At 39.3% G+C, this 18,156-nt stretch overlaps 1 protein-coding gene across 6 annotated transcripts in view; it reads left to right on the top strand.

Moving 5' to 3' along the window:
• The first annotated feature begins 5,925 nt into the window (after window positions 1-5,925).
• The window catches only part of fam126a.S (family with sequence similarity 126 member A S homeolog), a 66,389-nt gene continuing 54,158 nt past the window's right edge, over window positions 5,926-18,156 (top strand). The window contains exons 1-2 of one of the 6 annotated variants that reach the window (XM_041567136.1): window positions 5,932-6,487; window positions 9,192-9,261. The gene's annotated coding sequence lies outside the window, so the exon portion shown is untranslated. 6 annotated transcript variants of the gene reach the window in all.

Below are 18,156 nucleotides of genomic sequence, written 5' to 3'. Positions count from 1 at the left end.
TGCAACATCATACATTTCATTGATTTTGGTACTGCTGGTGGTTGACATTCCTTAAACTGCCTTTTTAATAAATTCTGTTGTTTGAAGAAAACAAACTGAACTCAATTTTAGCCCAGCCAGTTTTATCAGTGGTTTTGCTGTTACTGACTATAAGGTTTCTGATTTCCTAATATCTCATGAATTTAGTGACATTGCCACCCCCTATTTTATATGAGACATGCTTTTTGTTCTGTAGTCCTGTAGGAAGCATTGAATATCATCTGATTCCTGTTCTGCTATGTAAACATCTCCCTTTTTTTTGCCTATTAAGACTTGAATGGGTTCTCCATAGCTATATATTATCTTATGTATCTAAACTTTAGTAGTGCTTCTTAAGCAAACATGCAGTTTTTACCAATGCATGGTAACAGTACGTTCATATTTAAAGGGATTGTTCACCTTTAAATTAACTTTTAGTATGACGTAGAGAGGGATATTCGGAGACAATTTGCAATTTGTATTCATCATTTATTATTTGTTTTTTGCGTTATTTAGCTTTTTATTCAGCAGCTCTCCAGTTTACAATTTCAGCCATCTGGTTGCTAGGGTCCCGCTTACCCTAGCAACCATGCATTGATTTGAATAAGAGACTGGAATATGAATAGGAGAGGCCTGAATAGAAAGATGAGTGATAAAAAGTAGCAATGACTATAAATGTGTAGACTTACAGAGCACTTTTTTAGATGGGACCATTTGAAAGCTGAAAAGAGCCAGAAGAAAAAGGCAAATAATTGAAAAAACTATATATATATATATATATATATATATATATATATATATATATATATATATATATATATATATATATATATATATATATATATATCTCCATATCTACAGTCTGGTCATTTCCCTATGAGACCAGACTGTAAATTATATACTTATAAACGGCGTGTTCTGACCTCCGAACACGCCATTTATAAAGGGTCCCCGGCCGCCGAATTTCACGCCGCCACGTTCAAATTGAACGCCGGCGCGCCCAAATTGAACACTGACCCCCCTCCCGATGTTTCACACAAAATATAGATTATAATGTACCTCCTACTGAAATTTATAAAGAAATTAGAAGTCACCTCGGAGTTATGTGACCTATATATGGTCACATAACTCCTCGTGACATAATATCTTTATAAATTACAGTAGGAGGTACATTATCCACTATATATATTTATACATGTGAAAATTTACAGGAACTAGTTAGGGAGTATGGTGAAACTGGGCAATAGTTGTAGTAATAAATGTATTAAATCAGCGGTCCCAAAGCTTTTTTGGCCCAGGGACCGGTGTAAAGGAATCAGTTTTTGCAAGGACCCGGGGGGGGGGGCAAGTGGCAATTGCGCGTCCAATTTGCTGCGCCATGTTAATTGCGGGCTAGGCTCAGTGGCCCAGTTCAGGACTGTCCGCTGCTCGGTTCTGGCCCGCGGCCTGGTGGTTGGGGACCCCTGTATTAGATTACATGATATAAAATGGCCTAATAACTGTTCAAAATATAACTTTAAAATATGTTTCATATACACTTTCTGTTACATAGTTATATGTTTGCACACAGTGCAGAATAGTGCGTAATGACATTTAGCATTTCTGCTTTATTACTGCAGCACTTTTGTGTGTAACTGGGATGATTGGGTTCATGTTTACCAGAATGCTTCTAAGTAATTATCTGTATTGTAGAATGAGCTGAAAAATGAAAGATTAAGCAGTCCAGTATTGGACATCAGGGAGTATGGCAGTGTGTTTAATAATGTGTGGTTCATATAAACATTCCTGCTCTGTTGTACATGATCAGTCTACATGCATGGGGGATATAATTTACATGCAAGTTTTATTAACACTGCTCCATGAGCTAACATGCAAGTAAACATAACATATCAATGGTAATCATAAAATGTAAATAATGTCACACCAGCGGTTAAAGATACATGCTCAGGTCGTCTGACTGTGGTTAAAATCTGCACATTTATGGGCACCTTGAGTTCCTCACTAACATATCTCATAAGGCATGGGGTTGTGCAGCTAAAAGTGTAAAACATATTCTATACAGTACAGTATAAAGGTGTATGTAGTGTGAATTTAAAGCGCTGTGTATATAAATATGTATAATAGTTAGAAATGTATTACAAGGGTTCTTTATTATTGCATGGTGCAGTGCTACTACCAGTATTGCACCATTTAGTAATGTATTTGCACTCATCTTTACTCTTTGATGCTCAAATTTTATCCATATTTAGAAATCTAGTGTGTCATACCAAGTTTATTACATTAGAGTGTTGGGTAAAAATGCTTAAAGGGGTTGTTCACCTTCCAAACACTTTTTCAATTTAGTTGTTTTTAGATTGTTCCCCAGACTTTTTTCAATTACTTTCCATTATTTTTTTTACTGTTTTTCCAAAATCTAAGTTTAAAGTTGAATGTCCCTGTCTCTGGTGTTTGAGTCTGGCAGCTCAGTAATTCAGGTGCAGACTCTTAACTGTTACAATTTTGCAACACTGAGTTTCTCCGCAGCATCTCAGGAGAATTAGCAAATATTGTATCAATTCTAACAGCTGTCTGTAATGAAACCCAGAGATTCTGCTCAGCAGGGACAAAGATAAGAAATGTATCAACTAAATGTATCAATTTACAACAGTTTACAGGGTCTGCGACCCCCCCCTCCCAGAGCTGCTTCAGAAGGTGAAAAATTACACTTTAGGGCTAGTCCACACGAGGAGATTCGGGGAGATTTTGTCGCCTGGCGATAGTCGCCCAAAGTTGCCTCAGTGAGGCAACTTCGGGCGATTATAGAAAACGCATCGTCGCGTGTGCAGTAGCGCAGGCGACTTTGCGTTGCAGCCTATGGGGAAAAACGCCGAGGCAGTTCGGAGAGATAGTCGCGCAAAAGACGAGGCGATTAGTCGCCAGGCGACTAATCTCCCCGAATCTCCTCGTGTGGCCTTACCCTTAAACTTCAATGTTAGAAAAACGGTCACATAGAAAACAGAAAGCCATTGAAAAAAGTCATTATTTCTGTTGATCTATCTGAAAACAACTAGTTGTTTGCAGGTGAACCACCCTATTAATTCTTAATTCTGGAGTGAAATCTGGAAATACTGTAAGTTGGTATTGACTGGTGCTTTATATTGAGTCAGTGTGACTCTTGTTTGGGTCATTTTGTACATTAACTGTCTATTATAAATATCGGTCCAGACGTTTTGAAAACGTTTTTTTCAAAACGCATCAGTTAACAGTGCTACTCCAGCAGAATGTTTTTAACGACATACAAACAAGACAATCACAGTCAACTCATTTCAGTATAGACCTTACAGCTTTATCTTCTGAGAGAGCAATCACAGTGCTTATACATTACAAAGAAAGGAGAAGGCAGCAATACAGTTTAAATCCCCGATTAATGGTCTATGCACTACCACCGAGAACATCTAGACAACTCCAGCAGAATTCTGCACTGAAATCCATCTCTCAAAAGAGCAAACAGATTTTTTTATATTCAATTTTGAAATCTGACATGAGGCTAGACATTTTATCAATTTCCCAGCTGCCCCTTGTCATGTGACTTGTGCCTGCACTTTAGGAGAGAAATACTTTCTGGCAGGCTGCTGTTTTTCCTTCTCAATGTAACTGAATGTGTCTTAGTGGGACATGGGTTTTTACTATTGAGTGCCTTTCTTAGATCTACCAGACAGCTGTTATCTTGTGTTAGGGAGCTGCTATCTGGTTACCTTCCCATTGTTCTTTTGTTTGGCTGGGGGGGGGGTGATATCACTCCAACTTGCAGTATAGCAGTAAAGAGTGATTGAAGTTTATCAGAGCACAAGTCACATGACTTGGGGCAGCTGGGAAATTGACAATATTTCTAGCCCCATGTCAGATTTCAAAATTGAATCTTTTGAGAAATGGATTTCAGTGCAGAATTCTGCTGGAGCAGCACTATTAACTGATTCATTTTGAAAAAAATCTTTTTCCCATGACAGTATCCCTTTAATAATGAATGAGGCAAGAATTTTCTGTGGAAACTTTATTTTGCTCTACTTATTGGTGTCATGACTTGTGTGCGTGCATGCAATGCTGAGAAAATTAGTTATGAGTACTTGCATGTTTCTTGTGAAGTCTGCTGTCCTATTTATGAAATGCTCCTTTAGCTTAGCCTGAAGCTGTTAAATGTTTTGTACAACATTAGTATAACTATGTACTGTTTGGTTATCCTGGGCTGAGCACACTGAAAAACACTGCTGCCCAGTCTCACAACATTGCTGTATTGGTTCAGTGCAAAAAGCAGAAAAGGAAGACTTGTTTTTTTGGCTAAATTTTTATTGTGTTTGTGAATATGTTTATTACAAATTTTTCCATTTTGGGTTCTAACTCCTAGATAAAAATAAAACAAATTGCAACTAAAAGCAAAATATCTAAATCCCTTAATATTCAGTTTTCTCCCCAGCAATATTTTCAACTGGGCGGGTTGAAAAATAAACACGGTAGGAACAATATGATTTATGCACTTACAGCATTGCTCATTACAACAGAACATTTTGACAGGCACCCATAGTACTATGTGCATCTGCAGAGCACTTTGTATATGCAGGTGTGTACAATTCTACTAATGCCTATTGTCTTGGCTTAGGCAGGGGGGCTTTGTGGCTGTGGGGGGAGGATGTGGGGGGCATGAGGCAGCAGCCCCGTGGGCTACTTGGTTGTTGTGAATTAGTAAGTATACCTAATGCAATCTTTGTGAACTTAAGTGCAAAGGCTGAATATATAACTCACCTCCATAACCTAGTGATCTAATATAGTAAATGGGAACTATCATAAAAATGAAAATTGAATATTCACTAGCTTCAGCATACTGACATAAAGAACTTTCTAAATACAATCAACTAAACATTCTGTACTGTTTTTTGAATAATCAATAATACCTTATTTCCATCTCATCGGACGTGACGCCTGCGATTTTGCGCAGCGCGTCGGATCAAGGCTGAATTGGCAATGTAGTCCTGCCCTTAATATCCTTCATTGGTTCCCTTTAAATCAGAAGGTTCCTCAATTTTGGAGGTTCAAACCACACTTTGTGGGGATGTATTTATCAATGGGTGGTAGGGTTGCCACCTTTTCTGGGAAAAAAATACCAGTTTTCCTATGTATTTATCTTTTTTGCCTATTAATAACATTGGGATCAGCCATAATTTTTACCGGCCAGGTGGCAACCCTAATGGGTGGTAAGGATATTTTGCAACTTTTTTCCTGAAAAACATCTGCACCCAGTACTGAAAAGACCCTTTTTTCCCCCCCATAATCCTTATGTTTCCCACATATTCCTTTTTAAACTGTAAGCTCTTACAATTAGGGTGCTGTTTTTTTATTTTGTAATCCTTATTTGCTAAACTATTGTAATAACCTGTTCGTACTAATTTAATATAACACGCTGTGGAACATGCAGGCTCTAAATAACAAAATGATGAGGATGAATAGAAACATTTGCTCCAGCAGGTAAAGTATTAATTAGGGATGCACCGAATCCAGTATTTTGGATTCACAAGAACCCCCGAAAGATTTGGCCGAATACGGAACTGAATCAGGATTTGCATATGCAAATTAGGGGTGGGAAGGGAAAACATTTTTTACTTCCTTGTTTTGTGACAAAAAGTCACGCAATTTCCCTCCCGCCCCTAATTTGCATATGCAAATTAGGATTCGGGTTCGGCTGAGAAGAAGGATTTGGCTGAATTCTGCTGAAAAGGGCCGAATCCCGGATTCGGTACATCCCTAGTATTAATAAAAACAAAGAGCTGTCAAATAGGATGGTAGAGCCTGAACTAAATGCCCCTTTTGGCTATTTATTTATACCCTGGGGTACAGGCCCTGAATGGCAATCTGTGGGATGTGGCAAATGCTGAGGGGCTGCTGTAAATTGCCAGAGTGGGCTGTGGTAGGGGGCTTGTTGGGCCTCTGTGTACTTGGGATGCCAGGAGCTATTTTGACTTCCAGTCCAGACGGCTGGGGTACAATAACTTTTGTTCTTTAGAGACTGGTACACGAGACCATTGCTGTTCATTCACTTCCACAGAGCAAAAAGAGAACAGCTTTGGTCGGGGCGTGCCTTCGTGACGCCGTCGACAGAGCAGTTGTCAGGAACGCGCGTTTTGAAGAGGGCTCCGAGTCACGTGGTACGCGCTGATTGACAGCTCTGGGTTGGAGGCGAAGACAAGACTAGAAGCAAGGCGTGTACGGGAGGCAGTGTCTGCGGCAGCGGTCTCTCCTATTTCTCTAGCTAGCTGCTCCGCGAAAACCTGAGGTGACAGTTGTCGCAGCGCTTTTTTTTTTTTGTTTTGGGATCGTTCGTACTGACCGGGAACCTTCTGTGAAGTGGACTTACGCGAGGGAGTTGTTTGTCACTCGGGCTTGGAAAGTTTAGCCCGTGCAGCAAGGTTGCTTCCCCGGCATTCTCCCGAGCCTCAGCCGAGTAAGTACAGTTCCCCGTTGGGATCAGAATGAGCTGTTGTGTTGTTTGCATCTGCCCCAGGGATGAAGTGAGTCGGGAAGCTGTCTGCCCTAAACTGCTGTCTGACTCCTGTCTGCCCTAAACTGCTGTCTGACTCCTGTCTGCCCTAAACTGCTGTCTGCCTCTCCCATCCTGTTGGCTGATGTGTCCCGGCTGCAGCCTCACTTGTATCAACTCCGTGCACTTTCTCATTCACTGGGGATCTTCCCTTTGTGTGTGTGTGGGCTATAATGTACATGTGTGGCACTATATACATGAATAAACATACATTGGCCTCAGCACCCATCCAGCTTTTGTCTAACTTCCCTCATGCCTCCTGCTGATCTTTTCTCTCAGGAACGTGTTGTTTGTTGTAGTTAGACTACAGCTGAAGGCTTGCAGGGTGCCTATTCTTGCCCATGTGGCAGTAATAAGACAGGAAGCTTTCTGCCCATTGTGGTTTGGATTCGCAATTTGTCTCTCGTTCCTCCAGATGGGGGGGGATGCGAGTTTCTTTCTGGTGCTGTATTAGAACTACATGGGCGACTTCAGTGAGTTTCCAACAGATCCGACGCGCTGCGACGGAGACTAAGGTAAGCAATAGCAGTGTCGGATGGTGTAGCAGCGTTCATCTGACACAACTGTTGGATGCAGATGCTGCTGTTGTGTTATGTCAGATGAATGCTGCAACAAGTCTCCCATGTAGTTCTACCTTTAGGGTCTACCTTTAGGGTCAGGGCACACGCTCAGATTTGGGGAGATTAGTCGCCCGGCAACAAATCTCCTCTTCTTCAGGTCGACTAATCTCCCCGAACTGGCTCCCTCAGGCTAGAATCTAAATCGTCGGCGGGATGGCTGGAGCCAGTTCGGAGAGATTAGTTGCCCTAAAGAAGAGATTTGTCACCGGGCAACTAATCTGTTCCTGAATCTGAGCGTGTGCCCTGACCCTTAAGGTCCCCATAGACGCAAAAATTTTTCTTTACTAAACGACCGATTTTAGCGCAATCCGACCAATCCATCAAATTATCGTGAAGTTAGTGGGAATCGAACGATCGTATATCTTACGATTTTTCATCCGACCTCTGTCAGAAAATTGATAAGCCAGGTTACAACATTTTTTATGGGTCCCAGTGCAATCAATCTATGTTTGCAGGGCCAGGCAGGCAGCTCAGTTTTCCTAGCAATATTGCCTGACATGGTCTTTTTAGTTGATGGACAAATCATACATTTAAGCGATCATTTAGAGATAATCGTGGTCTCATGATAACGAAAAGATCTTTTAAAGATCTTTACATCTATGGCCAGCTTTAGGGGTATATTTATCAAAGAGTGAAATTAGAGATGGCTGAAGTCTGTTAGAGTGAAATTCCGCCACTCTCCCTTCATTTCTATGGGATTTTTAAAAGAGTATTTATCAATGGGTGAAAGTGAAAATTCATCCTTTGGTTAATACACCTTTCAAAATCCCATAGAAATGAAGGGAGAGTGACGGAATTTCACTCTAGTGGACTGCGGACGTCTCTAAATTAACTCTTTTTTTTTTAATAAATATACCCCTTTGTTTGCTACTCGGGTCGGAGCTGCTAAGAATACTGCCCACTTGCAGTGAAGGCTAAATGTCACATTAGTAGTCTCTGCTTCCCTCTATGGGCATTTGGAATCACTGTAAATATGGCACAGCAGCATAGTTGGCACAGATGACTGTTTTTAGCAGGCATTCATAGATATTGCAGGTATCTGTAATGAGTATCCGTAACGAGTAGCTGCTGCAGATCTATCTCTAAGTGTTGTTGCTGTGGATTCAAAATGCTGACACCTCTCATGGTGTTAAATAAACCTTTAAATATTGGTTGGGGGGGGGGCGATACAAGCACTTCTGGTTTGGCATCCCTGTGCTGCTGTATTGTCTTGCCAACAGACAGTAATAATACAGTTACATTTGTGACTAATTGATTTGAGTTGAGCCAAACAAAAATAATGTCTGCAGCGCAAAGCTCTTGATTAGATAAACTTAAAGGATAAGCAAACCTTGAAAATAAATGAATGCACAATTGATGAGGGTGTTATTCTAAGATATGAGGGTGTTATTCTAAGATTTTTTGCAATGTACATTCATTATTTATTTTTCTTTAATTCCAAGATATTAAGAGATACATGTACTGTTAATATGAATGAATTTTGTTACAATAGTGTCACCTGCTGGTCATTTTCTGACTATTCTGACCACAAAGTAGTCAAGGAAGTTGTCAGGAGAAAGAAAGAGGCTGCTTCTACGTTCTTCTGCTTAGGAGAAAAATTAAAAACCTTTCCTAAGCAGAACATCAGAGCAGCCTCTTTCTTTCCCCTGATAACTCCTTTGACTACTTGGTGGGCAGACTGGTTGGAAACTGATCAGCAGGCGGTGGGTGGTGTTATACTAAAAGTAATACATATTAATAGTACATGTATCATTTTAATATCTTGGAATTAAAACAAAATAAATAATGAATGTACATTGCAAAAGTGCATTTTACGTTCACTTAATTTAAAGGCTTACGTATCCTTTAAATGATTATTTTGTGCCATGCCATTGGTGGAGGGTGATTTTTGTGTTTGGTAAGGCTACTTAACGCCATAGATAATGGTATTCTTCTCAACATCACTTTTATTGGTTGTTACAGTCTGCTTTCCTTTGATATTCCTGTAGGGCAAGTGAAAGTTTACTATGAAAATATAGCTGATGTTGTAATCCAGTATATAAAACATAGCTTCAAAAGGTAAGCAAGTGCAGAGGATCCTGAAATGAATGACATTTTCTATTTTGTACAGATTCCCCTCAGACTAAAATTGTTTTTTTTTTCTTGGAAAAAATACAGAGCCAGATGACATTCCTAGTTCCTTTTTCAGTTTGAGCCCCCTGTCCCCTTCTCCTGGTAATATGAATTAGGCATACGCAGTTTGTGATTTCTCTAATATTACCAATAACAACTGATATTATCAGATTACTCTCAGATGATCTGACAATGTCTTGGCTATAGGAGCTCCGCTTTGGCAAAATACCATTTTCTAGAACAAAAGAGCAGACGCCCTATCTCATGATTTGTTGTGAAGTAGTTTCGCTGTCAGCAAAATATTTATTTGGAATATTCTAATCAAGGAAATCATATTGTTCCATTCATTTTTAAACTGTGTAAATCTTGACTATTGTATTAAAGGTTGCTTGAATGCTGAAGATACACTTCCCATTGACTTCTGCAACATCTTACAGGTTTTAGGTGGCAGAGTTTTTTGTGTAATTATAGTGGTGTAATTATAGAAGCAGATCCCCTCAGCCAAAGAGGGGGGAGAGGGGGGCCCAGACCAGACACCTCTATAGTCTCCTTACCTAAAGAAAAAGTGAATGCGCATTCAGGCAGGCTGAGGGACAGGGAGGTTCCTGGGTTCTTGAAGAGCGCTGAGAAAATACATTTTGTGTGTGGGGGGACAGTGTAAAGTTGTTACATCGATACACTTGAACTTATATGGGACCTGTTATCCAGAATGTTTGGGACCTGGGATTTTCCGGGTAATGAATCTTTCCGTAATTTGGATCATCAAAACCTAAGTCTATTACAAAATCATGTAGGGTTGCACCGAATCCAGGATTCGGTTTGGGATTCTGCCTTTTTCAGCATGATTTGGATTCGGCCGAATCCTTCTGCCTGGCTGAACTGAATCTTAATTTGCATATGAAGACTTTTTGTCACAAAACAAGGAAGTAAAAACTGTTTTCTCCTTCCCACCCCTAATTTGAATATGCAAATTAGGATTCAGTTCGGTGTTCGGCCGAATCTTTCGCAAAGGATTTGGGGGTTCTGCCGAATCCAAAATATTGCATAATTAAAATCATGTAAACATTAAATAAACCCAATAGGATTGTTTTGCTTTTTGCATTTTTGAAAAATTTAATAAGTTTTGGAATTAAATAAATACATTTTGGATAATGATTTGGATAAAGTCGTGCCTACGGGAGACAACCTTTACGTAATATGGAACTTTCTGGATAATGGGCGACATGGTAATGAAATACAAATTCGGTATTAGACTGTTTCATGCATGATGCATGAAATCAGATGCTGCAAAATGCAAGATTTTAGGCAATTTGAAAAAAAAAATCTTTTCCTAAAAAAAAAAAAAAACTCCCAAAACACTCATAGTATATACATATACACTAACACAGTTTTGCAGTTTGGTGGTTCCTAATTTGGAAAACTGGGCAGACAGTTTTGACCCAGGCAGCCCTTCAAAAAACTGGGTTTTCCAGGTCAAAACTGTACAGGTGACTACCTTACCACAGCCTAAATAGTTAACATGAATACTGGACTGAACCTGCTGCTTCAGACCCGCACATAAATAGTGGACAAAGTCTACGTTTTTAGGACAATAGGCAGGGATGGGGCGTATCAAGCGTTTCTTTGTCAAATATAACATCTTCTCCCTGCAAGTTTTTTGATAATTTCTGAGGATACCTGATCCCCTGCAGGAATATAATTTATTTATTAATGAGTTATCTATATTTCTGTAGCATGTGTCAAGTCTGTGAGAGGCTTTTTAAAGGAGACCTAAAGCCTAAACTAAAGAAGTACCGCAGAAATGTTATGCATTATGTTTTGGGTTCCTGTACCAGCCCAAGGCAACCACAACCCTTTAGCAGGGAAGATCTGTGCCTTCAAAGATGCCCCAGTAGCTCCGCATCTCCTTCTCTGGTGATTCACTGCACATGCTCTGTGCTGCTGTCAGTTACTGAGCTTAGGGACCGATTCAAAATATACAGTAATCATAGAATATAAATGTCACAATATAAGGCTGATTAGTAATTAATACAGATAATTACTACATGGCAGCACAGAAACCAGTGCAATTAGCATCAGAATTTAATAATCAGCTCTGTAGCATCAGCTTATATTACAGGCCAACTTCATTTTCTGCTTGATAATTTGCAACAACCCCTAAGCTTAGCTTCTCGACAGCTGCTGAGAGCCCACTGAGCATGTGAGTGTCACAGACACTTTCCAAGATGGTAACCCCCTGGGACAAATCTGAAGCCCTGGGTCATTGCTGCTATTAAGAAGCTGAAACTTTAGGCTGATGCAATAAGTGCAGTATATAAAATATGATATTTTAAGCCACATTTTTAGGGTTAAGTTCTCCTTTCAAGGCATTGGCTGTTACAATTATATGTCTGCTGAACCTCTGGGCAGTGTTCTAGTTAAGCCTGGTGCTGCCGTAGGCATAGGACCTCCAAATGCCCCCTTGCTGATCAGCACTGACTCCATTGCAGGATTTAGTCAAGCTGGGAGACTTATTTTAAACATTTCATTTTGTTCTCTATAGACACCACAGGACTACCTCCCCTAGTGCACTACAGCTATATAGAAAATATGGCCCTACGTCTGGGCTGGTCCAGAAAGTTGTTTTCTAACCTAAACCTATGTGACTTAAAAAAAATACATTTTTAGTTTGTCTTTTGCAATAAAAAAAATGCAGAGCAAAATTTTAGTATATAATTTGTTATTCATTAATGCACTTTATGCATGGTTACATTACCAGCATTGATCCCAATCAAATGTGCAATACCCATGTCCTTGCAGTGTTTCCTGTTTTATTAGTCTGTTATTGTTGTCAGAAAGGATATTCTGTTTTGCCTAAGGCATTGTGTATCCAGGGACATGTGTTTAGAGTGCAGCTGCATCTCATGTGCTACTAAAGACATCTTTTGAAGGGTGAATGGTCAGAAAACTTACTTTAGTAGAGCCAAGTCATGAAAGTTTGCCTCCCCACATCCCTGTGTTCATGCCTTCATGAAATATGTAATATTCTACTTACTACTATGTCACTTGGCAAACATTGTTTACTATCTCAGCCTTCTTTTGTGTATAGGCCTAAAATATTCCTCTGCCTGAGCAGTATCTGAGAACCCACTGAGATATTGATAAGCCCCCTGCATAATGGATTTATGGCGTTAAAATAAAGGATGATGGGAGGGGGTTGGATACTGGTAATCTATCTAGCTTGCAAGGAACATACATAAAGTAGCTTGAGTCTCTGTTTTTCCCCAGTTCAGGAGAATACAGAAACTATAGGTCTTTCAAAGGTAAAACACATGGCAAAAAGTATGTTCAGCAAATGCCTGTGGTGGTATACTGCCCCTTTAAAGGAGAACTAATGCCGCACATGTATGTTTTCTAACTTAAAGTGCGTGGTTAATACCTTTGGGAGCACCTGTTGAAACTTTGAATCTCTTTCCCTTACAGCCTGCTCACAACCAAACTGCTACCTGTGGTCTGTGATCCAAGAATGTGCATTTTAAACCAACTGTCTTAAAGGAACTGTTCAGTATAAAAATAAAAACAAGGTAAATAGCACATGCAAAATGAAAAAATCTTTTCAATATACGTTACATTTTTGGCTAACTAACTATATTAGAAACATGTTTTATTTTGCACGGACTATCTATTTACCCAGTTTTCATTTTTACACTAAACTATTACTCATGCACAGTTTTCCCCAAGTCTGGTGGACACGTATGCAGATTTATCAGGATACGCGTCCATTGCCAACGAGGGACCAAAAATATGCAGAGTGATTATAAAGTCACATAAGAAGAGGTGGGTAGAGTAAGCAGCTTGTATTGTGGACTTCAAAAATATAACAGCTCAAGTTTGCCATGAGGTCAATGCAACAATGGAAAGTTTATAAAAGCTTGGCTGTGGGTTTTGTTTTTAAATAAACCCAGGAAGCCATACTAGAGTTGCAGTATGCTGGCCAGTAGCTGTGAATATGATCCAATGTTTGATATCTAACTCTCAGCCTAAATACGCGTAAGGTTGAAGTTTAGGACCGTTCATCTACATTTTCATCCTACATTTTACACAGCACTTTTATACTGCTGGTGTCAGCTCTGCTGTAAATGTAACCCACCTGGGGTAAATTACTACTTAACAGATGTTTTTACAACATTTACAACAGTCTCTGCCCCAGTGAAGTATACAGTGTAAGTTCACTATCACATTCACACAGTACTGACTGGGGTCAGTGTTATCAGGAGTTAAATGCTTCAGCCTGTAGGTTTTTGGTGTCTGATGCAGTTAGTGGCTGTCACATTCCAGCCCAGAGTTTTCAAGCTTTAAAAGTGATTTTTTATATTTCGTAGGAAACTTCAAGTAAACGTATACAATGCAAATTGGTGACAAATGTCATACCTGCGTTTTATATGTCTTAGTACACCAATACTACCAAGTTTCATATGTCAAATAAAACAACAAGCCACGTACATTTAAATGCAACAAATACATAAACTGTAGTACTGAGGTCTTGTGCCAAGCAGTCTGCCAGTACTAGTCCTAGGTTATGAATACATTTTCGGCTAAGCATATTTCACACAGAAGATGTTGTGTCCCCTGGTATCATAGAGAGATTATCATTAAAAAGTAATGTGAATTATCACCTTTATTGTTGTTGTCAACTAAATAAAGATACACCGATGTACTCTGGTAATGAAAGTACTCACATTTCTGTGTCTTCTTGCAACGTATTGTGTAGCTTAGATATCTAGGGTTGCCACCAGTCCGGATTTCACCCGATATTTGTAAGGGCTGTCCGGGTGAAACCTTTCCGGTCTGGATTTCCTAATTTGGAAATATGGATAGGACAGTGAAAATAATGACATGGTGATCAGCCAATCGATGATCGCCATGTCACCAGTCCCGCCCCCAATGTCACCAGTCCCACACCTGATGTCGCTAGTCCTGCCCGCCTCCAACCTCATCCATCCCCCTGCTGATTTCTTGCCCCAGAAAAGGTGGCAACGCTATAGATATCCAAAGAGTTAATCATGTACAAAAAGTATGTTATGTTTTCCTGATTACTCAAATTGACAAAAACAACTGAATGGAAAAAATGCTAATTATTCAGATATAGAATTTGTTTTTTTCCCTAATGTCAAATACTGATAGAATAATATTGGTGTTGATCAGGCCCATAGAGATATGATGAATAGAGTTGTATAAATGCTGAACATCTGGGGAACATCCTAACCCTAGTACTGCAGCAAAAAAAGTTCATTGTAGTTCATTGGTTCTACTCTTATATTGTCTACCAAAACATGTGACATTAGTTTTCTGAATATAAAACATTCTCATCCTATATGAATTCATGATGTGAATTGCATAGAAATCAAGAGAGGCATATTTGCATCAGATTCATTGCAGTGGTCAAGAGGTTTGGGGAATAACAAACTTGATCTTCCTTGCAGACCTGAATAGGGCATAAAGTGATGTCTAAAGGGTAAAAAGGTTAGATTGTCAAGTAATCCTAGTAATGTAGCAAGGATTGAAGGTGAGTGTTTAGTGTTAATGTTAGGGTTAGTGCATAACGTTATGTTCCATCTGTATTTTTTTTCTAGCTTCTTTTCTAAGCATCCCAGATACCCTTTTCAGTGACATCTGCCATTGAATTCTACATGAACTCGGCAGGTCTGAGTTGGAGTGCTCTTTTATTCTGACTTTTAACACCATTGGGGTTTTATAAATCTAGAAAAAAAGTTTGGTGGTTTTCCCCTTTAAAAGTCCGATCAGAAAAAGAGTTAGAGTTGGAATGTTTACCGTGTAATGCTATCTACCTTTTGTATAATGATATTAAAAGATCTATTTATATAAATTGTAAGCAGTTAAGTAGTTAGAGCTGTGCTATATGTTAGTCCCAATAATTTGATTGCCTCGCATGAAACAAGCTCATTTTGCTAATGACTGCAGATGGCTGGTTAAGTAGACTTTAATCTATGAAGTGTGCTTAAAACCCATCTAGTTAGGGAAATGTAGGGAAGAAATACTTAATCATGCATGGAAATGCATGACTTGCTACTCCAAATTACCAAGTTGCTTTCCTCAATTTGGTTTGGCAGTTTTGGTGACATTTCCAAAAATCACTTCACTTGTAAAGTACATATTCTGTTGAATCCAAAATGGGTAATTATGTCTTTCTACTACAAACTACCATACTGCAAAACAGAGCTAAAAAAAGGAACAACAATGCAAGCACAAAACCTCATTAAAATCACAAAAAGCAAACACAGTTCGTCAAATCAACGAAATAAAAAATAACTGATCTGAGAGCATGGTTAGCGGTCAGAATATGCAAAAACATGCAAAAGAAAAAAGCCAGAAAAACAAAGAAAAGCTAACTTTAGTAAAATGTGTAGTGTGTAAAGAAAGGGCACTTACCATTTCTGCATACAGGGGGGTCCTTGACAGCGTTTAGGATCCTAGGTTTGTAGAGCCTACGCAACAGGAAGTGAGTGGGCGGCCCTTGGGGCACTGGAAATCAGGTCCTGCAACAATTGCAACAGCTGCCATGACTTGTTGCCTAGGGGTTTGGGGGCCAGATTTGCAACACAGCAGCAAACTGCTAGTGCAGCAAGGAAGCCCTTTACTACAAGCACATAAGTACTACATGCTTGCCAGTCAGAGCATTCTCCTGCCTACTTGCTTGGCAGTTAAAGGTGTTGTTCGCTTTCGTTTCAGTTGTTTTCAGATCATACACCTGAAATAATGACTTTTTGTAGATTTTTTTTTTTTCTCTACAGTTTCTTGCTTTACATTTCTTCCCTGGTGTTTCCCTGTAGCAGCTTTAACCAGGCGGACACACTCTAAACTGATACATCAGATGCGGGCATTCCTCTATAACAGACAGTTGACTTTAGTAAACCTCATGGATCATACTCATCAGGGGCTAAACTTGCAGCCAATTAACGTATAAAAATGTATCTGCTTTAGGCTAATGTCACAAGTCATGAACGTGTAATTACACTGGAAGAGAAAATGCTTTGAAGAGTTGAGGATGCTGGGGGATCCCAGAGCTAAGGCCGTCTGAGGCTGCCTTCATGATACCGCCCCTCCATAACCTCTACAGTTACCTTTACATTGCTGGTGGGGGTCCAGTGGGACAGTATCGCCAGCATAGAGAGCACAGAAGCCAAATTTCAGTCACTCTTTACTGCTGTACTGCAAGTTGAAGTGATATCACCCCCCCCCAGCAGCCCATCAGCAGAACAATGGGAAGGTAACCAGATAGCATCTCCCTAACACAAGATAACAGCTACCTGGTAGATCTAAGAACAGCACTCAATGGTAAAATCCAGGTCCCACTGGGACACATTCAGTTACATTGAGTAGGAGAAAGCAGTTCCATCCTAAAGTTCTGGTTCTTTCTGAAAGCACATACACTCGCTGGTTCAGGAATGACATTCTATATTGTAGAGTGAATTATTTGCAGTGTAAACAGTGTAATTTAGAAATAAAAACGACATCATAAAAATCATGACAGAATCCCTTTAATGAAAATCCAAACAGCTGGGCCAAAGCAGAAATCGCTTGACATCTGGCCTCTCCCCAGTGGCAAAATCCAGGTGCTTTAGGAGACCTTTCCCTAGGGATTAATGCGCAAGCTAAACCCATCTGTAATATAGATGAAAGGATTTACAGTTTGCACGTGCCTATTTTGATTAGAGTGAAGTACTGTGCTTTTGACAGTAGTTGCCATTTGAATGTGGATATTTAAATGGGTATTTCACCTATTAATAATCGCATGGTGTTTCTTGCTGGGCCGGTGCAATTTTCTGCTGATAGAAGCACCATCCCAGGGTGTCAGGTAAGTAAATACAAATACTTGGGGGTGAATAACTTTTGGCACCCCCAGTATAAAAACACTTTCCTTCTCTTTTAAGCCATCTGTTCATAACTCTTGGTTGCCGAAATGTGGCATTATTTACCTTTTTTATGCTGTCTAATGGAAATATTCTGTCTTGTTGTTTTCCTGACTTCTGTCTATACAGGTGTCACTAACTGGCAGTTTTAGTCTAACCAAGATTTTCATCTCCTCACCTTGCCGTGCAGTCATGTAATAAACCCACAAGGTTCATACTGTATATAATATGTGACATAATGATTTGGTTGTCCATGGGTCTAACTGCCTGTTTAGTGCATTTTGGCTATCCTTGTATGCAGCCATATTGCACAATAGGGTTATTTGTTATATTATTATATTGTATATATATATATATATATATACATGTATAGATAGCTATGTATTATATATAATATTCTGATAATCTACATATAGTGGCCAGTTTTAGCCCCTTAGTAAATTGCTTTACCAGTTCTAGATAATAACTGGTGTTTTAAAGCTAGTAATAATATGGGTTACGGCATTTCTGTGCACCCACCTGTTCTTTGCATATTTCCAGATGAATTGATGAATTTGCTTACCACCAAAGATAATCCTTCTACATCTGGATAGAAAATATTTTCAGGAGGAATTTGAATTTCTTGTTAATATGCAACATTACTTTGGCTGGTTTACTGCTTCTGCTAAATCTACATTTGATTGATCTTTGAATCCTTCACTAATTCTTGAAGACTGTTAATCAATAGTGTCATCTTCTTTGAAAGAAAAAGATAAAGACCCATTTGTTGCTTTACCTTCCAGGGGTCAATACATTTGTTCCTAATCTCATCCATGTTTAATTACCATCCTCACTCAACCATACTTGTTAATACCTTTTGTATCGACAAACCTTGCTGCATCAAGTCTTTCTCATTAGTTCTTCAAGTTTACCTTTCTGAAGAACTCTTTGC

This window comes from Xenopus laevis, chromosome 6S (genome assembly GCF_017654675.1).
Source record: "Xenopus laevis strain J_2021 chromosome 6S, Xenopus_laevis_v10.1, whole genome shotgun sequence".
Classification (NCBI taxonomy): domain Eukaryota; kingdom Metazoa; phylum Chordata; class Amphibia; order Anura; family Pipidae; genus Xenopus; species Xenopus laevis.
This window is presented reverse-complemented; position numbering and strand designations above follow the sequence as displayed.